The 24,810-nt window shown below is 38.1% G+C and overlaps 1 long non-coding RNA gene across 1 annotated transcript; it reads right to left on the bottom strand.

Moving 5' to 3' along the window:
* Window positions 1-13,267: 13,267 nt before the first annotated feature.
* Window positions 13,268-22,828, bottom strand: LOC148114572 (uncharacterized). The gene is made up of 3 exons (XR_015733051.1): window positions 22,678-22,828; window positions 19,957-20,076; window positions 13,268-19,858 (listed from the first exon to the last, which is right to left on the bottom strand). It is a non-coding gene; the product is annotated as an uncharacterized LOC148114572 (long non-coding RNA).
* Window positions 22,829-24,810: the final 1,982 nt, after the last annotated feature.

Below are 24,810 nucleotides of genomic sequence, written 5' to 3' on the forward strand. Positions count from 1 at the left end.
TAGATCCAATGAATGCTTGGGCTGTAAAAATATCCATTATTATTTTATTTTATTTTTTTGCAATCAAGATACAGTAACCTTAGTGAACATGGAAATTGCTTCCCCTGTGTGGCTTGTGTGAACTTTCTGTTGGTCTCACTACCCAAGCATTCAGTTGGTTAGGCAAGAAGAGTCAGGTGTTGTTTGTCCAGCAACTGCCAACTGTTTGTGGGATAAGCTCTTTAAAATGGACTGTTCATGATTTGGGGAGCTGTGCTTTTTATCCTAGATGCCTCCCCTCCCCCCAATATGAATGCCTGGTCACCCTATCCATGCAATAAGGCAGGGGTCCCCAACCCATGGGCCACAGCCCAACACCAGGCCATGGCCCATTCAGAACCAGGCCGCAGAAGTGGCAGTCGAGCACCTGCACGCATGCAGCTCCATTTGCGCAAGAGGCAAGCTCTGCTTGCACAAATGGTGCTGTGTAAGCACACACACTCAACAGCTGCTTGCATGGAGCCATCCCCTTTCCCCCCTTTCTGCCAGTCCACATAGCTGGAAAGTTGGGGACCACTACAGTAAGAGAAAAATAGGTTTTGATGGAAGGAGCTCTCACAAGCCAATTCCTTTGTGTTGAAAAATATATGAAGATGGGTGATAATTACTGGGATTCCTTCCCAACCCTAAAACAAAAAACATACAAAACAAAATGCCTCCTTCCTATCATTGCTACCATAATTAGCATTTTACAGCAATTGTTAATAGGACTTCAAAACCTCCAACATGAGTCATATTCCTATTTTCTAAAGTGCCTGCTGAAAACAGTGGTAACTGGAGGCCAAACCTGCAGCTGTTATGAATAACTTTTCCATTGTAGTTTGTAAAGGGGTATTTTCATTGGAATTGTTATATTGATACACAAATGAAAGAATCAATTAAAATAATGACAAACAGAGGTCTCAAAGGGGAATATGAAAAATATGTAGCTTTTATAGAGCCAGATTTCCAAACATTTCTGATCTTATTGACAAATGCTGGGAGCAACTGATCCATTCATGTCTTCCTTGTGCCGTCTACTATCTGGTGCCCTCATATCTTACTGATTTGCTTCCAGAGGCATCTGAATTGACCTATAGAAATAGGATTAAGTTGATATTGATGGAGCAAGGTTCTTTCCATTGGGCTCATGTTCATGTTGGCAGCACCAAGATGCTTTGCGGTTGAAAGGATTAGCCATTGACATCCCCATTGCCTGGGGAACAAACAGTTGGGGGTTCCTTTCATGTCCATGTTAATGTGCCAGTGAAATGGTACCTATCTATCTACTTGGAAATCTTTAAGAAGATGTTGGATAACCATTTGTCTGAAGTGGTGTAGGGTTTCCTGCCTAAGCAGGGAGTTGGACTAGAAGACCTCCAATGTCCTTTCCAACTCTGTTATTCTATTCTATTCTATTCTATTCTATTCTATTCTATTCTATTCTATTCTATTCTATTCTATTCTATTCTATTCTATTCTATTCTATTCTATTCTATTCTATTCTATTCTAAAGATAAGCCAAAACTTGCGAATGCACATTGTTGAACTGCTAGGTTGGCAGGAGCTGGAGCAAATGATGTGAGGAATGACCCCCTCACACTCAATCTTGAACCATAGGTTTGTTGATCATCAGTCCAGCATCTTAACTCCATGAGCTACTGTGCTCCTGGTTTTTCCCATATTATTGCAGCTTATAACAGTTTATATGTGGATTTTAAGTGAAGAGGTGACCTTCTGATTCAATCTGTTAGCCTGATCTATCTGGGGTAAAGGAACGACAAATCCCTTGCTCTGGGCAAAGGGACTACAAATTTTACTATTTTTATTTTATTTATTTATTTATTTATTATATTTCTATACCGCCTTTCTCCCATAGGACTCAAGGCGGTGTACAGTCAAGAAAAATATAGACACACAAACATCATAAAATTGCTAATTAAAATTGTTACTTAGTTTGGTCAATTAAATAAAACCCAGAATTAGATAACATTTAAAAAATCATTCGCATGTTTGTATGTTTAGCCCTGCCTGTTGGAACATCAGGGTCTTGAGGGCACGGCGGAAAGCACGGAGATCAGGGATATTCCGTATCTCCGGGGGCAGTTCATTCCAAAGGGTTGGAGCCCCCACAGAGAAGGCCCTCCCCCTGGGAGTCTCCAGTCGACATAATTTGACTGACGGTACCCTGAGTAGTCCCTCCCTGTGAGAACGAACTGGTCGGTGGGAGGCTATTGGTGGCAAAAGACGGTCTCGTAGGTACCCAGGTCCTAAGCCATGGAGCGCTTTAAAGGTGATAACTAACACCTTGAATCGCACCCGGAAGACCACCGGGAGCCAGTGCAGCTCGCGTAGGAGAGGTGTTACATGGGCGTAACAAGCTGCGCCCATAATCACCCGCGCGGCTACGTTCTGGACCAGTTGGAGCCTCCGGGTGCTTTTCAAGGGGAGCCCCATGTAGAGAGCATTACAGTAGTCCATACGGGAGGTAACTAGGGCATGAGTGACCGTGCGCAAGGCATCCCGATCTAGAAAGGGACGCAACTGGCAGATCAGGCGAACCTGATAAAAGGCACCCCTGGCCACGGCCGTCAAATGATCTTCTAAAGATAACCGTGAATCCAGGAGGACACCCAAGTTGCGGGCCCTCTCTGTGGGGAGCAAGATCTCATCCCCTATTGTCAGTGATGGTACCAGCTGACTATACCGGGACGCCGGAAGCCACAGCCACTCGGTCTTGGAGGGGTTGAGTCTGAGCTTGTTTCTCCCCATCCAGATCCGCACGGCCTCCAGGCAACGGGACATCACAGCAAGGGCATCATTGGGGTGGTCTGGGCTGGAGATGTATAGCTGTGTGTCATCAGCATACTGATGAACACTCACCCCAAAACCACGGATGATCTCACCTAGCGGTTTTACATAAATGTTGAACAGAAGGGGTGAGAGGACTGACCCTTGCGGCACCCCACAAATAAGGTGCCTCGAGGTCGACCTCTGCCCCCCTGCCAACACAAACTGCGAACGGTCAGAGAGGAAGGAGGAGAACCACCGAAGCACAGTGCCCCTTTTAATAATATTATTTAATAATATTAATAATAATATTATTAATAATAATATTTTTAATACTCACATGCTTCTTTTGTAAATTCTTCTTCATACTTTTTGAAGATGCTGTAAAAAATGAAGGTATCATATCTTGTCATTATGCTTACCAAATGACAGGAAATTCCAAGGAGATTATGGTTCCTTGCCAGTTGATATATCTGGAGTTAATTTTCATGAGGATTTAATTGATTGGTTTTGAAACATAGTCTACTTTTAATTGCTCCTAAGCATGTCATCCATTTAGCTCATATTGTCAATACTGACTGACACCTGATCTTCAAGCTTTGATGCAAAACTTTTTCTTGCATTACTTAGAAATTTCAAGACCTGAATTTTATAACCTTATGTCTGAGGATGTAGTATAATTATATAAAGGGAAGAATGTATATTAAGAATCTCCTAACTATCAAATTATATAAATTATGCACTCATCCTGAATTTACATTATGTCTTAAAAATACAGAGAAGAACTTGCTAAATTAGACTAAGGTCCCCTTAACTGATATCATTTATAAGAACCCCAACAAGCAGCCAAATTCAAATAGTTCACAGGCTATCTTTTAAAGAAATCCATTTACCTGCCTTGAATATAAGAGACATTTATTTTAATGGTAAGACAAGATAACAGAGCTGGAAAATATATTGGATAAGAAGCTGATGAAATAGGCAGCATATCAATTTTTTAAAATAACAGTAGTAGCAATAATAATAAAAAATAATAATGCTCTATTCATTGCTGGAACTTTCAAAACATGAGAATTGAACATATTAGAAGTTGCCATTCCTCAGATGTCTCTTGATAAATAAGCAGAAATTAGTCCTCAGACCTAACTGAGAACATTTTAGCCTAAACTGGATGAAGTGTTGGATATTGTAGAACAATGACATCATAAGCCTGCCTCCAAATGTCTTTATTCATGGCTGCATACAGATATGAGGTCCATATCTCAGCTATAGAGAACTATAAAGTTAGGACAAGATGGAAGAAAAGAGTAATCTGTGGATTTATAATGAAGGATGGTGGCAGATGTAAGTGCATACACATACTCACAATCCTATTTATCTTTTAATGCTGCCTGGGATTGAAAGAATTTATCTTTTCAAAGGGATTTGTTTTGTTCACAGAGGAAATGAGGCAGGGAGACTTAATAGGGAATAAAAAACCATAAAATAAAGCGAAAATGACAACGCAAGCCTGGAAAAAAAAAATAGGTTCCAGCCAGCTGTCTGGCCAGCTGTCCAGACATTGGTAACCATTCCTGCAAACTGTTTTGCAATTGTTGGTATCTTAGCTCTCCCTTCCTCCATTGCAAAGTGAAAATAGGGAGGTCTCATGTCACTCCCAGTTACCATTTGCTTGCCTCTGCCCTTTCTTCATTCAGAGGGCGCATATTTCAGATCTGTTTCTTTGAGAATTTGCTGCAGATAAAAAACAGTTATTCTAATTCGGGGTAGATCATTATCTCAAAATCCAGGATAAGATTTTTGCCAGTGGAGATTATTGTGAGGTTGTCATTGGAACCTTGTAGAAAGAGCTCCCAGTATTTTCATCAGCATGTTTTCTGCTATTCTCCTTTAATTTGTTAGAAAAGAATTGTTTTCAGGCAGGATGAGGCAATATTTCAGCTCTGCTTGTTGCACTTGCTTTAATAAGAAGATGACTCCGGTATGCACAATAGTGTGCACCTTGTCTCTCATTCTACATCTCCAGTAGTTTATAGCTTCTTATACATCTAAAATAACCCCACTTATGGGCAGCTGGGGAGGCCACAGAATGGTCAGGAAAAGGAAAAGTAAACATCAAAATTGACTGCCAACTCATAAGAATAAACTAAGAACAAAACATGACTGCATAGTTTCTAATGCAGTCTGTGAATGAGGAAAAATGATAAGGGGAGGGGAAGGGCAAAATAAATTATGTAAAGCAGGGGTGAAATCCAGCAGGTTCTGACAGGTTCTGGAAAACCGGTAGCAGAAATTTTGAGTAGTTTGGAGAACCGGCAAATGCCACCTCTGGCTGGTCCCAGAGTGGGGAGGGAATGGGGATTTTATAGTATCCTTTCCCTGGAGTGAGGTGGGAATGGAGATTTTGCAATATCCTTCCCCTGCCACGCCCACCAAGCCACACCATGCCCACCAAGCGATGCCCACAGAACCGGTAGTAAAAAAAATTGAATTTCACCACTGCCACCAAGCCACTCCCACCAAGCCACGCTCACCAGACTGGTAGGGAAAATTTTGGGATTTCACCACTGATGTAAAGTGTATGTTTGTTTGAATACTCAGTATCTTGTGAGTTACAGCTTGGTTCATCAGACACATCAGATGAAATGAGCCTTAGCTCATGGATGTTTATGCCTTTTAATAGCATTTGTTAGTTGGAAAAGGAGCTGCCACTCTTCCTCTGATTTTTTTATACTCCAATAAATATTCTGCTCCTGCCTCTGTGATTGAGTTTAAGACTCTGCATGAATGAAGGAACTCCCATCTCAAGCTAGTCTTTGTGCATGTTTTCACTTCATAAATATTTAATGAATATTTATTCCAAATATTCCAAATAACAATCTCCTCATGAAATAAAACTTGTTAAATTTCCTCTCCCTTGGTTCTTGGTTCTAAAAAAATAAATCCTCACTTTGGTCTTTTTCCTAATGATCTAAATCAATTAAATATTTGAAGTTGAGAAAGAAATTGAGAAGAAAATAAGATTGGTTTAAATCTATGCTTAAGAATGCTCCTTATAGTATGTTTTCTTAAATAAATAATAACTTTTAAGTATCATCAGTGCCGCATACTTACTTTGCATGTTTTTCTTGAAGATGATGCAACATCAGAGAACATATTTCAAATAAAAAATCTTCCAATAAGAGAAAAATGACACAGATTTTCTGGCTTTTGAGCATGGACTTATCCAATGCCAGAGAAACAGTTCTTATGAACTTCTATTTGCAGCTGTTGAAAAATATGTATTTTGAATTACTTTCTACATTTTAATGTGTCAGTTTTTTCTATTCAGTGGGGAAAGGGTCATTGCTCTCCATTTTAAATATTGTCAGTTTATATGTAAACAGAAATGATAGATGACAGCCTGTGAAAAATGCCATTGGCCTCCAAGATTTGAGAGCATCACTGACTGACATCTGATGAACTAAAGTCCGAAGGCCAAAGACCATGCTGGTTTGAGGTTGTGGAAGATGAAGATCAACATACCATCAAGTTGGGTAAAGCAAGCATACATTTATCATTATACTTGATGTTTATTTTCCATAAAGAACTCAAAGCAACCAACACAGCAATAATTAGTAAGATAATACAAACTCATGTAAAAATATATATTAGAACATCATACGGTGCCAGACAGAAGCTTCATTTTGGTGGCTTTTTTCCTGAAGCTTCGTTTCGGAGGCTTTTTTCCTGAAGCTTCGTTTCAGAGGCTTTTTTTCTGAAGCTCCGTTTCAGTGGCTTTTTTCAGCCTCTGAAACCTCCATTTGTGAGGCTGGGCAGGGCTACATTCGGAGTATAAAATGCATCCAGATTTTCACCTCTTTTGGGGGGGGGAAGGTGCATCTTATACTCCAAAAAATACGGTGTGTGTGTGTGTGTGTGTGTGTGTGTATATATATTTGTTTTCTCAGGTTTTCGCGGGTGTTTGTATGTAGGTCTTTGGTTATTCGGGTCTTCTCCCACGTAAAATTGGAAGTGTCTTGGCGACGTTTCGACGAAGTCTCATTCGTCATCTTCAGGCTGGTGTTCTCGGCTTCGTGGAAGCCGAGAACACCAGCTCCTGGAAGCACGAAGCCGAGAACACCAGCCTGAAGATGACGAATGAGACTTCGTCGAAACGTCGCCAAGACACTTCCAATTTTACGTGGGAGAAGACCCGAATAACCAAAGACCTACACACACACACACACACACACACACACACACACACACACACACATATATATATATATATATATATATATTAATTGTAGTCTGTATATGTCAATAAATCAGTTTCATTTCAATAACAATCAGCAGGCCTAGGTATAAAAAATACTAAACCTTAAACTCACCATGTCTTACCATCCAGTTTGTCTATGAAAATTAATCATATAATTTTAATATATTAAAATGGAATATTAATCAATAATCCAGGTCATGGTTGTCCCAAAGGTGTTTTTTCAAAAGGGAACAGGACTTTTTTTCATTTTTGCTCGAAGATGTTTCGCTTCTCATCGAAGAAGCTTCTTCAGTTCTGAATGAAGAACTGAAGAAGCTTCTTGGGTGAGAAGCAAAATGTCTTCAAGCAAAAACAAAGAAAGTCCTGTTTTCTTTTGAAAAAGCACTTTGGGGATTACCATCCAGTAATTTTAAATAATCATTGTGGCCTTTTCTCATTTCTGCCTAGCCATGGTACCAACAGGCCCTGACTACCTCATTTTTCTGCCATCTTCCCATGGTATTGCCTGAATCACATCCCCAGCCTTAAGTCATATTTCGTTTTACTGAGGTTAAAATAGTGGAGATTTTTCTTCTTAGCTTATCCAACAGCATTCCCAAGGATTATTACATCTGTTAGGCTTTGTTAGCTTGGAGGAAGTCAAGTGGCTACAGGGACTCAAAACAAAGAGAATAAAATAAGGACTGGCAAGCAGGTTTAGCAATTTTCATGCTCACATAATTTGCTGCCAACTCAAGAATATGTGGATAGTAGCAAGTGGAGGGAAAGACCTCTGCCAACATACAAATTTGTGCCCTGTGAGCTGAGATGGAGGAAGCTTCCTGGAAGCTTCTGTCAAGACAATGTTCAGCCAAATGCTTCTGAATTCTAAAAAGAATTTATCTAAGTGTATCATTGTTATGAGAATTATTACTGTTATTACAAGCATTTATATGGCTGCCCAACTCAAACAGCATGACTCCAGGTGGCATACAACAAAGTAAGCAATGTAAGAAGCTTGTGTTCTTATAAATATTATGCAGAGGATACGATACCAGCTTGGGACTTGATCCAGAGTTTTGGAAATGGCCTGTACAGTCTAGTCATTCAGAAAGAAGTCCAGCTTAATTTACTGCAGTTCCATTTCACTATAATATACTGGGGGGGGGAATGGACACCGGGGAGGGGGGAACGGGACACAGCTGCATCCTTTTTAATTTTTCCCAAAATGGGATGAAATTTGCTGCCAAGCTAAAATTTTGTAAATGGCAAGATGCTAATTTGCACGTATGCTGGGGCAAGGATTGCAAAGCAGTGCTCTTTTAAACTTGAATTATTTTTCTAAAAAAGGCCTCAAAATGTATTGCTTTTGGAAAGAATACTTGCAGCAACAGAGCCACCCCCCCTGACAAATTTCAGATGGATTGAAGAGCGTTTATATAAAGAAAAGGTGAAAAGGAAAGAACAGAGGAAGGAATACTGAATGTGCATGGGGGGTGGGGGAGAACTGTTCAGAAATTAACTTTGTAGCTGCCTGTGCTGACAAAAACTCTTTAGTCCTTGTGCCCCAGGCTTTCCAAATGAAGCCAATCAAAATATCTGAGACACGAGTTAGGAGGAAGGGTGTTTGTTTTTTTAGGTATTGCCTCTGAAACAGTACTCAGATGTGAGGATACTTTGGAGACACCAATGCCAGAAATACAGTGGCGTGTTTTTTTTTTGAAAGGAAAAAATGTTGGAATGAGAAAAATCCATTGATTTGGAGCAGAGTCTCACCAGGGAAAATCAATTCATACACATCTTCAGTCTCCAAATTTAGCTTATTAATCTGACTAGGTCATCATTTTTGCAATATGTTCAACTTTATTTTATACCGTTCCGCTTGTGTCGGGATCTAGTGAAAACCAAAAGACTGGAATTCCATCATGACTTTAGCCAATGGCTCGCTTCAAATTTGGAAGCAAGCAATGTGCCATTCATAAGAGTCCTGCTACTTCAAACAATCCAGCTGGTTCATCATCTAGTTTCTCACAGAGGCAGTTCAGATACTTCTGGGAAGTCAGTATGCAAGACCTCCCTCATGCTATTTCCTCTCAGAAGTAAACGGCCTTTTGAGTCTGAATTTTCCATACAACTGTTGTGACTAATGGCTATTACAGAACTTCTTCCCTGAATCTATCCCATTTTTTTAGGTCATCTCAACGAATTGCCCTGATTAATGAAGCATTTTTTAACTGAATATCATTTCTTTATAGGATTAAAGTTATATTATTGTGGAACGGGATGATCTCTAGGGACTCCCTCATACATTTATAATTCTATAATCGATTCATATGTCAGAAAATGGAATAATGTATTTTATATATCACCAGAATCATACCACTCTTGGCAGCTTAGAATCCTAAAAATATGACAGAACAATGCTAAATCCTACAGTAAAAATTCAACAAGAATTAAATAAACAATAGGTAACATTACAATGTGATGGTGCAGATCGGTATTTGACAGTATCAACTCTCAAAAGCAGGGGTGAAATTCAGCAGGTTCTGGAGAACCGTTAGTGGAAATTTTGAGTAGTTCAGAGAACCAGCAAATACCACCTCTGACTGGCCCGAGGGTGGGGTGGGAATGGAGATTTTGCAGTATCCTTCCCTGTCATGCCTACCAAGCCACGCTCACCAAGCCACACCACGCCCACCAAGCCACGCCCACAGTACCAGTAGTAAAAAAAATTTGAATTCCACCACTGCTCAAAAGTCATAGAAAACAACTCCATCTTGACAGGGTTGTTTGTTTGTTTTTTAACGACCAAAACTAGTGTCAGTCTGATCTCTAAGCTATTGCATAAAGTTGGGGTCAGTAAAGCATGGCTCCCAGTGAATTTCAACATTCTAGACCTATCAAAAGATTTTTTTTTTTTTATAGAGGTGTATAAATTTGTATGCACAACATTAAGCAATGCACTATAATAGCCTTCAGATGTGTTTATTTGTATTTTCTCACAGTAAGGGATTTGGATCTAGGATGCCAAACCCCTGCTAATTATTTTTTTAATAACAATTGAAAAAAATATGTTATTGCATTGTTACTGTGGCTCCCTTCATGTTTAAATAATAAAAGGAACTACAGAAGCATAATATCAGGTATAATTATGTAATTTTGATAAATTTATGAACGTTTTCTGGAAAAGAATTATGAAGAACTGTTTCAGGGTTTGGGTTTGGCTAGTCTAGAGAAAAGAAGAACTAGGGAGGACATGATAGCAGTATGCCAGTATTTGAGAGGCTGGCACAAAGAGGAGGGGGTCAATTTATTTTCCAAAGCACTAGAAGGCAGGACAAGAAACAATGGATGGAAACAAGGAGAGAAGCAACCTGGAATTGAGGAGAAACTTTCTAACAATGTGGAGAATTAACCAGTGGAACAGCTTGCCTTCAGACGTTGTGGGTGCTTCATCACTGGAGGTTTTTAAGAAGAGACTGGACACTCACTTGTCTGAAATGGTATAGGATCTCCTGCTTGAGCACGGGGCTGGACTAGAAGACCTCCAAGGTCCTTTCCAGCTCTATTCTGATTCTGATTCAGAATAGAATACTCTCTCAATAGACTCCATTAGTCTTCCTATAGACATTTAGGATCGACACAGCCACTCCTACCATGTTTAAGTTGGAAGGAAAGTAGATTGTTGTGAAGTGCGTGTTTGAGCTTCACTGTACTAAAAAAATGAGGCTGGACCAGGGGTGAAATCCAGCAGATTCTGTCAGGTTCTGGAGAACTGGTAGCGAAAATTTTGAGTAGTTCGGAGAACCAGCAAATACCACCTCTGGCTGGCCCCAGAGTGGGGTGAGAATGGAGATTTTGCAAAATCCTTCTCCCAGGAGTGGGGAGGGAATGGGGATTTTGCAGTATCCTTCCCTGCCAAGCCCACCAAGCCACCACGCCCACCAAGCCATGCCCACAGAATCGGTAGTAAAAAAAAAAATGGATTTCACCACTGGGCTGGGGAGTGTTGCTTTCCTTTCATATTTTATTGTAGAGTACACCTACATATACATTTATTGTATACCTCCCACTGAATTTTAATCCTTAGATTAAAATTATAGATTATAAATGAATCTATATTCATTTCAAATAATCCATAAACTAAAATTATAGATTATAAATGAAGGATATTCTCATATATTATAAAGAATATATGGTACAGTAGTTTGCCTGCATGGCATTTTTAATTTCTTTAGAGCAGGGGTCTCCAACCCCTGGGCCATGGCTCACTACTGGACTTTGAGCTGTTCGGAACCAGGCCACAGAAATGGCAGGCGAGTGCACATGTGTGCATCCCCACTTTTGTGAGCAGCAGGTGAGCTTGTGTGTAGGCACTCCATTCTCATGAATGGTGGGTGCACTTGCCAGCCACTCGCACAAAACCATCCGCGCTTCCCCCACCCCTGGCCAGGCCGCAAAGCCAGAAAGGTTGGGGAACTCTGCTTTAGAGGATCCTTCTTTACATTCTACTCACATTAGAAATGTATTAGAGCACCTAAGCAACACACTGACTTTATGCTAGTTTGGAAATGCGTGTGTTTGAACTTCCTGCTTATTTATTTATTTATTTATTTATTTATTTATTTATTCATTCATTCATTCATTCATTCATTTATTAAATTTTTATACCGCCCCCTCTCCCGAAGGACTTGGGGCGGTGAACAGCCAGAATTAAAAAACATACAATATAAACATTAAAATACTATAAAATGCAATTAAATTTATCTTTGGCTTCCCCCAATTTAAAACCCCTTACCAATAAAATTCACCAATTAAAAGATTTTTAACCCAGCCCAGCTTGCTGAAATAAAAAAGTCATCAGAGCCCGGCGGAAGGTACAGAGGTCCATAATGATCTAATGCTTAGATTATTTGGTTTACTGGATCTCTAGAGAATGGACAGCAGGCACCTAGAAATGTTAAAAATGTCTGCCAACATTTATAGACACTTCATTTCTGATTTTGCTAAGCACATATAATTACCCTCTTAACTTTTGGGAAAGGGCACCAATTTACACGGTCTATTCAAGAACAAGCACCTTTACAGTATTGCAGGACTTGATACTTTCATAGTCAAGGAATTATATCTTTGATTCTAGCAATAGCCATTAAATCCTTCTTGTGAACTTCCTAGGAATGACTAGTATTGGGTTGGATTGGGCATGTCTTTAATTTGACTTTCTAAAACTTTTCTTAAGAGTAATCATGCTTTTCGAGTATTTAACTTTACTGGTTGCATAAATTGGCCTTGTCACAACTTTGTTTTGTTCTACCTTCATAGTTAAAATGAGGGATTTCCTCTCCTTTTTCTTCACAGCTGGAGCTTCATAACTATTTGTAGTAACCACCAGGGGTCAAGCTTGCACATTTGGTATCAATTGTCTACTTATTTCCAAAGAATTAGTGGCTGTCTTCTGCCCGTCCTCTTTTCTTGTTATTAATTTTTATAAAACCACAGTTTGGGCGATAACAGCTCCCATTCCTAACATATGGTAAATAGTAGCATTATTATCAAGAACCCATTATAAAGAGGATATTGTCTGTATAAATATGAATGATGTTCTCTGCATATTTTGCTTTTTCTGACATTTGCCTATGAAAGAATTAGTGTGTGCATTTCTTTTAAGCATTATTACAGTAAATAGGTGGTTGTTTGTGGAACATTTTATAGAACAAGTTGCTTGTACTTAACTTGGAAAGGGATATAGGATTTATTCATATTTTGTTGGTTCCAGGTAAACATAGTAAAGCTGTATTCGTGCTTCTTCCTGATCACCAATTTTTGTATGGAAAAGCTGCTGTGTATGAAGGAATATTACTAAGTATTATTATTCAGACATAAAGGAACCAATTTCCTGCTTTTCCCCAAAAGAAAGAAAAAGTTATCACTCAAAGACACAAAAAAGACAAAGATCCAAATTTGTAAAACTGCATAATCTGCTTTATGTGCCTACTGCATATTTATATTTTAAATTGAAAAAATGTAACTCCCCACAGTGGAGAAAATAGAACAGTAGCGTAAAATACATCATCTTCTAAAAAGAAAAGCTATGCCCAGCTCCTTTCTTTTGCACACAGAGTGTATCTCTTCCATGTTGTATTTAGTTACGAGCAACTACAGCAATTTGGACTGAATCTAAGTAGCATAGTAAGATTCTTAATTTTTTTTCTTCAAAAATTTGCAGATAAGAAGTTATCGGGAGTAAAAATGAAAGACTTCAATGAACTGGATGAGGAAGACTTTCATGCAAAGTATTATTACAGGCAGCTACAGTACAGGTATATCTATTTCAAGTAATTAAAGAGACAGCTTATAAATCAAACTTTTGAACCTCACAGATCTCTAATGCAAAGCAACTGGGCATCATTATAAACTTTCTAACTGATCCTGTACCTTCTTCATCTGTAAAGAAAACTGTGATTTAGAGAATCAAAGCTCCATTCTTAATATGTTCCTGTGGAGAGCCATTAAATAATATACAGAAAACAAAAGATACTTGCAACATTCATAGGGTCCAAGGTTAACCCTGAATGTACCTTTATCTATGTGCTACCAAATTTTATCCTGACATTTGTCTGATTCATTTTGTACTTTAAAAGACACAAGCAATAATTTTATTAATTGGTTTTTTTCCAGAAAGAAATTGTCATCAGCATAACTTAATTAATATTTTCGAATGAAAGCCCCATCCCAATCCATAAAGTACTATCTACCAATTTTGGTTTTGAAGATTTATGTGAGTTTGTATATGAATATGAGTAGAAATATTTCTAAAAATGTGTTGGTTATGCATTAGTGGTATTTAAAATCATTTTAAAATTGGTTGGCTGTTACAAAATTAGTTTGTATAGTTACACAGAATTACTGGTTTGAGATTTGTGACTATACTACCTATCTACCTACCTACCTACCTACCTACCTACCTACATACATACATACATACACACATACACACATACAGTACATACATACATACATACATACCGGTACATACATACATACACACACACATAATTCAGTATCATTGGTGGCAATAGGAAGTCACGATAGTATAATGGTTAGAGGATGTGATTCAGAATCTAACTTCATTTAGTCATGAGGCAAATTAAATTTACTTGATCCAACTGCTTCCTTCCAGCCTTATTGAGATATAATGGAAGGGAGAAATGTAAGATGATGCCATATTTCAGGAAAGTCCAGACTTTGATCAAATCACCTCACTGAAACAGCTTTGTGAATTATAGTGGACAATCTGCTTCAAATGAATAAATTGAATCAGAGGCGAACTGAATCAGCAAAGCGCTTGGCAGGTCCTATAGGTTTTCTCCTAATTATGAGATTGTTCCAAACAGCATACACTATTGCTCATGAAGATGCTACAGACAGACATATATTGATTATGAAGTTGTTACAGACAGCATACAATATTGCAATTTCACTTCCATCTATACAAAAAGCTGTGTGGAATAGAGTGGTGAAGTGGGTTTTCTGACTTTGATAGAAGTGATCAACTGAAGGGTTTCATTGTATATACCCATCACAACATTACATTTTGTGTTACTTCCCCTGCTCTGGAAGGTAGATCAATCTCACAAGATTTTCAAAGAATCAAACTTTACAACAAAGGTAGTTCTCAACTTATCTCTATTTGTTAACAATGGTCTGGAATTATGATAGCTGTCAAAAGTATGCTTACAGCCGGTTTGTTGTTGCACTATTACCACGCCCATGGTCATGTAGTAGCAATCTGGGTGTTTGGTAAATTTGTTCACACTTATAATCAGTGGTCAAGGGTCCACGATCACATGGTCAGGATTTATAATTTTCTCTGCCAGCTTCCCCAGAAAGTCAATGTTGCTTGCATAGGTTGGAAGCTTAATTTTAGTGCCAGGTTTTTAATGTTTTAATAAACATATGTATTGATGTTTTATTATTGATGTTGTTTTACTTGTTGATTGGAAGCAGCCCAGAATTTGATACAAGATGAGTGGCTATATAAATGTTTTAATTAAATGAATATTTAATTTTATGAAGTATTTTTAGGAGTAATAGTAATTTAGTTGTAATAGTACTAATTTATTAATAATAGACTAGAAATAATTTAGTAGTAGTAATTTTAGTATTATTTGTTAAGTATTATTAGTAAACTATTGATCATACTTACTAGTGATTGATAATACTGATACTTGATAAGAATGACTAAGTTTATAGGCTCGTTTTTAATTGTTTCTAAGAACAGGAGGTAAAAAAACAACAAATGCCATTTTCTCTGGGCCAGCCTCTTACTGTGTGGCATTTTATCTCATTGAGGCAGCCTAGATTTTTGCCAACAACCCACAAGTTTGACTTATCCAAGGAACTTTTCCATTTAATCAGGTATGACCATTTCCTGGCAACATCTTTTCTTTATCTTGTCCCTGAGAAATTCCTTTGACAACATCCTCAGTTTATGTGAGCTCTGAGATATACTGTTAAAGTATGTTTTCCTTTTAAGACAACCAGTGGCATTTTCAAGGTGTATGCAAGGTTACTATGCAAACAACTTATACAGACAGAATCAGCCCAGCAACTATAGACCTCTTTAAGTTGTGAGCCCCTCTCTTCTGTTCTCTGGGCCTTCTCCTTCTCCTGGCTCTCCCACAAGCCCAATTTTCAGGAGACATTTCAGAGTGGTGTCAGGTTTAGAAAGAAACACATTCTGCTGATATCATGGAAAGTGGGAGAGCAGAACTTTGTTAAACCCAGCACCTATACAACATCTGGTGAACAACTGGAATGGCTTTCTTGTCAGCATAGCTTCTGCAAGTTTATTTAGTGGGCTTGTGGAAGAATAGAGTTTTGAAAGAAAGTTTGAGAATCACAGAAAGGAGGAGACTAAGGTCTAGACCTTTATCAAAAACACCCACCTTCCATTGAACAACTGAGATAGCCCTCCAGAGATAGCAATGAGACACATGTTTTCCTACTTTACTTGAAATCCTGCCAGTGATGACAGAATCCTCACTATGGGCCAAACTCACTAAACAGCCATGCCAACCATCCTCTCACATCTTAAAACAGTGATTAGAGGCAGCAAAAGACATCACTCTAAAAGAATGGCCAAAATGAACATTCTTCAATATCATTCCGAGTTAAGGCCTTTCAAAGAAGCATGAAGAAAACTCAAGAGTTTCTAAAGCAATTACTGAAATTTTATTTTCCACATTGGTTCAGCACCATTTAAACTTTTCATTGGATAATTTGTATAATGGTCTCCATTCCTCCTTCCTTCTGTTTCTATCTTAGAAGAGTTTACGGTAATAGTTCAAAAGTTTATTCTGATGAAACCTTGAAGATAATAATATTGAATGCTGGCAGAATAGATGTCCTTGAAAGGATCTGACATTCCTCCTATTGTCATTCCATTCTGCCAAAAAATGAAGCTGTTGAAGGTATTTTGATGCTTCCCCAATATAGCCTGTGAATACTTTTTTTTAAAGTGAATCTCAAAACCAGATGATTTTCCCTTAAACTTACAGAATTCAACTGAATTATGCCCTCTTTTAATCTTTCATTCAAATTGAATTAAGAGTTAATTTACATAGGCTTACCATGTATGCTGTTCTGAGCACCTTAATATAACACAGTAACTTGTTTTTCCTAAATACTCGTGAAATTTCTTTCCGAGGTTACTATTTATTTCTCTGTCCTGAATTAACAGCAAGCAGCAATGCAGCTAATGACAGATCACATAGTAAATGGAATGATGAAGCCAAGCTACTAAAAACAAATGGAATCTGGGGAGGAAAAGTAGAAAATAGGTCAAGGTAAGTTAACAGATACTTTTCATGAACTTTTCGTTGCTAAAAATCTTCTAAAATAGGAAGCATTTTTAACACAGCTGAAATTGTTCCAAGATAATGGAGAGTTTGGCCAAGCCTCAAACCTGAATGAAAATATCTCAAAATGGAAAGAATGATTATTGATCTTCTTTTACATTTAAAGGCAAGTAAAGTAATTCCATACATAGCAACAGTGCAAGATGGAGCACTGATTACATGTTTGGTTGTAACCTTACAAATCAATTCCTAATTGAAGTTACTATGAAAAGGTTATCTAGAACTTAATCTAAGATTCTGATAATACCACTGGAGGTTTCTTATAATTCTGAATCTTAAGAGGTGGGCTGAGATAAGGGGGAAATTAATGGATGCAGCTGAATTCAGCACAAGTCCTTAGCTTTCAGATTTTCTGGCTTTCCAACTCTGCCTATACAATTGCACTTCTTTTAAAAAACCAGACTCAGACATAGTAGGTTTCTGGGCAAAGATTACTTCAGGATCCAATTGTTTTGTTTAGGACTTTTTATCATACTTGGTAGTCATGTAAAAAAACTCCAATTTTTTGTTTCCAATAATGCCTTAATTCAGAAGATCTTAAAGATTAATATACAATTGAGAACAGATATTTCTTTTGGGATTGATAGACAACCAATTGGAAAAAACCTATGGAACGTTGTTTCTACATATGACAACAGCAGTAAGACACAATGACGGAAGAAGAATGGATAGTAAACTTGATGGAGCTGATTGATATGGCAAAATTGACCACTTTGATTAGAGAAAAGACATTCATTTTAATAGTGATTGAATGCTACTTTTGGACTTTTAGCATGAAACAGACAAAAATAAAAATTATGACATATGGATTTTATTGGAAAAAATGGTTGATAATAGAAAAAATTAAAATTATGTTGGATTCTTATAGTAACAGTTTAATGTAAATTTATACTTTTATCTATTGTAAAAAAAGTCAGAAGTTATTTCTTTGTATTTAATTTACATTTTTGGCTCTGCTTTCTGTTTCAATTTTTACTCTTTTTCTTTCTTCAGCCTTCATTAGTTTTTGTTAATTTTTATCTCTAGTACTTAAAAATATATACAATCCAAGGGTTTTGTTGAAATGAAAAACAAATACCAATACAGAATGTTTGCAATTTAGGATTGAACTGTGGAGTTCTTTGGGCTTCCTGAGCTTGGTTTTTTGCTTGCACTGAGCATCCTTGCACTGAAGATGTTACTTAGTCTGCTAACTAGGTAACATCTTCAGTGAAAGGTTTTGTCTGCAAGCAAATTGGACCACCATTTGTCTGAAATGGTATAGGGTTTCCTGCCTGAGCAGTAGGTTGGACCAAAAGATCTCCAAGGATCCCTTCCAACTCTGTTATTCTATATTCTATTCCATTCCATTCCATTGACTAAGCTCAGTGAGCACCAAGGACTCCATGGAAAAAATAAGTGCCATGAGATTGTGATGCAAGTTGTGCCTCTTACATAATTGTGTAATGCATATTCATGTGAGGTAGAGCTTGCAACACAACCTCATGATAATAGTTTTGTCATCTGTTTTCCTTACTTCCTCCCATGGATACCCATGCTATGGGAATAGTGCTGAGAAAAAGCAGTCACTGTGGATTTTCATTTAACTTTATGTTCTTTTAATGTCTCCCATTCGCTGTAATTGTATACATTGTTTCTAAACTGAGCTAATTCAGTTTCTTGGAGCCAATCCAATTAAGAAGAGCTCAAGCAAGAAAGACCTATAAAATGCAACTTGTCCTACAATCCAAGGACTCTGCTTTGTTGTTTGAATACACAATATGAGACCATATAAACTGGTGCTTACCGAACATGGATAAATTGCCCCAAATTGGGTAAAAGTGTTTTTTTCTTTGGGTAACATGCTAAGCCATTATCCAATCACAACAGGGACATTTAAATTGACTTAAAGTGTTTCCCCTCCATTAGGTAAAAAATATTTTTTGATAAGCAATTTTAGGTAAGGAAGGCAAATGTTTTTGAAGCACTGATGGAAACCATTGATTCCATTAAAGCAACAGAAATACACACCCTTTGTTCCCTCTCCTGCTTAGAATAAGCCAGCAATGAGAATAACAGAAATATAACTACTTAGGCTGGATAGTCTAATGAAACACTGGCATTCTGTGCTAGCTATTCAGTATTTTTCTTTCCATCTCTAGAGGACCTGGGGAGCCAAAGAGACCCAGGGTTTACACATCAGCAGAACACTCTTCTAATCTTTTTCTTTCTTTCAGTGTTCAGAAGAGGAGAATCCAACCACATGCTTCTAATAGTGGCCCTGCCTCCATTCCCAAATAAAACAACAGTGTTCCTGATGGTAACTGGGTTTCATTAGTGGAGGGCTGATGACGAGCAGAGTGAAACATTCCATATGCAGTAAAAAAAAAAATCTATCAAAAGGCTTCTGAGGCAAAGGAAGTGATGGGATAGCGGTAACTTAGCAAAGCTTGAAATTATGCAACTCTGTTTCTGAACAGCCTCTTAGAATGTGCCTATCTGATCACAAATACCAAATTGTTGAAATTATTTTCTGTATAGAAAAGAGACAAATCTCCACAGATATGAATCTTAATTGTGGTGGACAAAACAAAATGGTCTCCTTTCTGTGTTTCCAGACAATAACACATCTAAGCCGTGTATTCATTCAACAACATTGAACAACACAGCAGAAAGCCTGGAGGGATGAAAGTCGGATGTCTTCACCAATTTGTGAAGCGCAACTTTTGGGTTTTTAACAAATATGGGACAAAGCGAAATACATTCAGAGGAACATCTCTTATAATTGTGTTATGTCCTGGGGAAACTTAATATATTGACTTTCTGTCTGTTAAAGGTGGTTTCTTGCTTGGGAACTGGTAACAACCTAAAAGCTGGCCCTCTCCATAGTTCCAAATGGAATTTGTTAAATCTGAAAAAAATATAAACAAATATGAAGAACAATATTCACATATACCATTGATGTCCATGTATTCCATGTGCACTTGAGGAGACTAGATATATACTCACCTGCCAATATAGTATGTTCAGAGTTGCCTTGCCTTCATGCAGTATGTATTTCATTTGATGCTTATAGGTAAGCCAGTAATTCAGGCTCATTACTATCCAGCTTTTACTCAGCTACCTGGACTGGAAATAGTTCAATAATTCAATAGTCAGACAAGAAATTCTGAGAAATAAATGGTATTGCAGAAAAATAAGAAGCCATTACAAATGAATTTCAGCAACTGCTGAATATCAAATGTGAGCTCTATTTATAATTATCTGTTTTCAAATAGTTGGCATATTTTTGTGCTAGTCACTTCACATAAAGAGCTAGATGCTAATCTCTTTTGGATATGAGAATACAATTTTTATCCTTTTCTTATTTTTGGATGCTTAGGTACTTTGGACTGTGCTTGAACTAACTTTTATATTTACATGTCTTCAGTCAGTAAAATCCATATTTAAGGCAATGAACAAGTGAGTGCTCATGGTAGAACAGCTAACCTCATGGTGGAAAAGACAAGGGGCTGACCATGCTTCCATCACAATTTGATTCTAGATGCACTGAAGACATCTGAAATCAAGAGCTTTATTTTTTGTGGCGTGTTTCTGAATAAAGACATTTCATTGTAAGCAAATTCCAGGTTATGAGCATATTTATATTTAAGTGGTAGTTACATTGCTGCTATTCTGTGCTCATGCCAGCTTGATTATATGCTGGTTTACAAAATCCTATCTGGACTGAGATACTTTGGCAACAAATTGCAAGATATTCATTCTCAACTGCAGGCTTTTATGTTCCCCTATTGGACAGATCTCCTGCTGTGTTCTCCCATCTCTTTCTCCTCCAGAAAAGCAACTGCCAATCACTTTTTTCTCCTGTGGGTGGATCTTCCTGAAAATATATGCTTTATGTGTATTACATACATACATACACAGAAACACATATGCAAGTTTAGCTCATCAAAATGTCCACACATGCAGGCATATAAACAGTTTAAAACAAAAATTATTTTGCATCCTTCAAAAAGTTTGAAACCTGGCAGAAATGTGGCAGTTTTTCAACCATGGTTTTACTTTTCTTCTGTACCTAGTAAATGACTGGGTTATTGTTTTACCATTTTTCCACACACGTGAGGTAGTAAGATTTCACCCTCAACTAAGAAAAAAACCCCTAATATTTCACGCCTTGAAATAATTGTCTACACATTCTGGTGGGGGAGGGCAACCAGGTAGTACAGGCAAGCTGTCTTTTGCTATTAGCTCTCAGGAACTTCCTCTGCACTGGATGGAAGACTTCCCTTACACTTGGTTTAGATAGAGTTTTCTTTCTTTTTTTAAGTTTTAGGCAAAGCATTGAATTAGCCTGCCAAATTGTTGGAAAGGAGGAAGGAAGGAAGGGTGGAAGGGAGGGAGGGAGGGAGGGAGGGAGGGAGGAAGGAAGGGAGGAGTAATACTTTTGAAATGTCTGCTGCATGCTAACCGAAGAAAATTGGTCAATCTGCATCTCTAGCAGTAGCAGTTTGATTTGTTGTGCAGTTGTTAAAAATACAGAATCTCTGACAGAAGGGAAAGGAAGAGTAGGCACAAGCACATGAAAAAGAATATTAACAAAGCACAATTTTAAAATGAGGTTATGTCCTCCTATACTTACCAGATAAAAGTCAAGTATTTTTGTTTTCATTTACTAAGAAAATAGATCTTTGCAGTGCAATCAAGATAAAATAGGACAGTGATGGTGAACCTATGGCAAGCGTACCAGAAGTGGCACATTTCTCCGGGCACAGCAGCCGTCACCCATTGCTCTTCCAGCTTCCAGTACACACATGCGTGCCGGCTAGCTCGTCTTCGCATACACGGGAGCGCCAGAAACTGGAAGAGCAGTTCCCTGGCGTGCATTCACACGCTGGGAAGCTGAGCTTCCGGTTTCCAGTGGGCATGTGCATGCATGCCAGAAACCAGAAGACCAGGTGACCGGTGCGCGTGTGCATGCCGGAAACCAAAAACTCAGCTTCCTGGTGCGCGCATGTGCGCCAGGAACTGCTCTTCTGGTTTCTGGTGCTCCCATGTTTGCATGCCAGAGAGCTGCTCTTCCAGTTCCTGGCGCTCCCCTGCATGCACATCAGTGGTGGGTTGCCCCCGGTTCGCACCGGTTCTATAGAACTGGTAGTAAAACTAGTGGGAGGCTCTGCCCACTGACCCTGACATCATGAAAATGTTTCTGCACATGTGCAGAAGCTTCTGCACTTGCACAGAAGAGCGTGCGCACGTGAGCAAAGCGAGTGTGTGCGCGCGGCCCCATTGTGAACCGGTAGTAAAGGTAAGTAGAACCCACTCCTGATGCACATGCACTCCTATTTTGGCACTCGGTATCACAAAGGTTCGCCAACACTGAAGTAGGATATCCTACACAAAATTATTCAGAACACACAAGGAAGCACAGTAAAAATACAAGACAACAATATTAAGATATGTAAAGTGAGAGACAAAAGTTTCTGAACCACTAGGCATTAAACTCAGCCTTAGTGAACTTATGCAGACCACTGCAGGTATCCATGGGAGAGGTAAGGAAGGAGGAATTATCATATGATTATGATTTATGCATTTGTTTATACTGCTTTCTGTCATAGTTAGATCTTGATAATTAAAGTATTATAAATAAAATACTAAATTTGGTAGTCAAACAGAAAGCCAATTATTTTACAAACATCGCAACAATAAAAAAAAGTAAACATTTCTGCCTACCTGCTTTACTCACTACACACCTGAGTACATAGAACAGATTCTGCCAGGCTGTCAAAGGAGAATAACAAAGGCAGAAAGAAAGGATTCTGGAAGCAAAAAACTCCTTTGTGTCTGGATCCCAAACTTTACAGACAAAAGGCCAAAGCCAGTGTCCAAAAAAAACATAAAAGAGGGAGGTGCACTATCAGATCTATTGTTCAGAGCATATGAAGGGAATACAGGAGGAAACTTTGTGTAGTATTGCCCTCTCTTGGATGAATCCACAATTCTTCTGTAGGAACAGAACATGCAAGCCTTGATACTTCCATTCAAAATCCAATCTTGATATATCGGTATTGCCACATGTTTTAAGGAACAGGACAAACTCTGATGCTGTTTCTCTAGAAACCACAATACCTTGCCCAGGAACTGTGCATGGCCTGCTTATCTGTTCTTTTTGATTAAAAACCAACCTACCCATAAGACGATAATCACATAAAGCTTTCCCAAAGTTTTTGAAAAATTCTAGGCCATGGAGAAGGGTCGGGTTGGAAACAGAATATTTAACCATCTCCCCTCTGCTTATATCCACAAAACCATTCTACAAACTATTTTATAAGTACTAGAGATGGTATCTGTTACCCCATATTATTTTTAAAAAAATTGGTAGAAGGGGGAAAAGGTGGGGGGACAGGGAGAAAAATTAGGCATCTTCAGTTCTTTTTCCCATCATTTCCCTCTCAAAAATTTCATCCTCCAGTAACCAAAGACTGAATGAGGCAAAATACACAGATAATTGCATTTCTCATGTAGCTTCTTCTTAAGTATCCATATTACTCTGGCAAGATATATTGCTTTTCTATTATTCAAATTGTAGCAATTATTTATGAATTTGCATTAGCATGTGCACATTTTATGCTGTTTTCAATTTCCCTCCCCAACTAACTCCCTCCCCCACTATAGAGCTGTATCTCAGTTGCTAAACTGTAAATTGCTGGATATGATTGAGGCCTATTTGCCAATGTACTATTTCATAATGGGTATATATATAGCTATGTAGGGAGGGAATTAGAAAATCTGACTAACAACATCATATCTGACAATAAAACTGAACTTGTCAAAGGAAACCTGTGAGCTGTGGCTTCCGAGTTTAGTTTTATTTTGCATCCAAGCAGTCACTTGATGCTGCTAATTCAGCCAAAAAATATTGCTGGTTAAGAATCATGACTTTAAGGGAAGGATGCTCATTAAAGGAAGAATCTGATGCCCTCTACAGCAAATTATCACTAAGTGTATATTTATGTCCTACCTTTCTTCCAGGAGTCAAGGCATTGAATATTTGATATTTTTTATCATATACGTTGCTCACAGAACACCTGGATTTGAAGCTGAGTACTTATGTTAAAAAGTATGTACAATGCTATTGATGAACTAAAAGAAATAAACAAGTTAGGCTTTTGGGCTATGTACAATAAGAGTCTTTAGTGATCATAAAGGCATCCAGAAGCACCAGTGCCTATAATCATAGAAGCAACAATCCAGTCATTAAAAACCATGTAATTTTGTGACTATGTTGAAGACTCTTATCCTTCAGGGTTTTGTTTTGTTTTGTAGTCCTGTGATTATTGCCATTTGGATTCAAAGTATTCTCGAACAGGGAACACTGCATAGATGAATTGTTAGATGGGATGAGTCGTAAACTGCCAATTTAGTATAGCCCATAACTGAATTTCACATTACCAGCTTTATGAAAGAAGAGTTTGTACAGGTGGTCCTCTTTTAGCGACCGCAATTTGGACTGGAAACTCAGTTAAGCAAAATGGTTACTAAGTGAAACATCATGGTTTTACAATGTTACTTCAAGTTTCCTTTGCTTTACAGACCTGCAAAGAATTTAAATGCAAGGGATGGTCACAAAGTTACTTTTCCATCACTATTGTGAGTGTGAAGGATCACTAAATTAGGTGGGCACTAAACAAGGACTATCTGTATGTCTGAAAGTTGAGCCATGGCAACTGATTTCTTTTCTTTCTTAGTTTGAAAAGCTTCGCTGCTTATTCCAAAAAGGAAGAAGTTCAGTTGACATGACTCAACTTCCAGACAATTCCACCTGGATGATTAAGAATCTACAAGTGTGAGTGTTAACCCTGAAGC

This window comes from Pantherophis guttatus, chromosome 3, assembly GCF_059756535.1.
Source record: "Pantherophis guttatus breed Tessera chromosome 3, ASM5975653v1, whole genome shotgun sequence".
NCBI lineage: Eukaryota > Metazoa > Chordata > Lepidosauria > Squamata > Colubridae > Pantherophis > Pantherophis guttatus.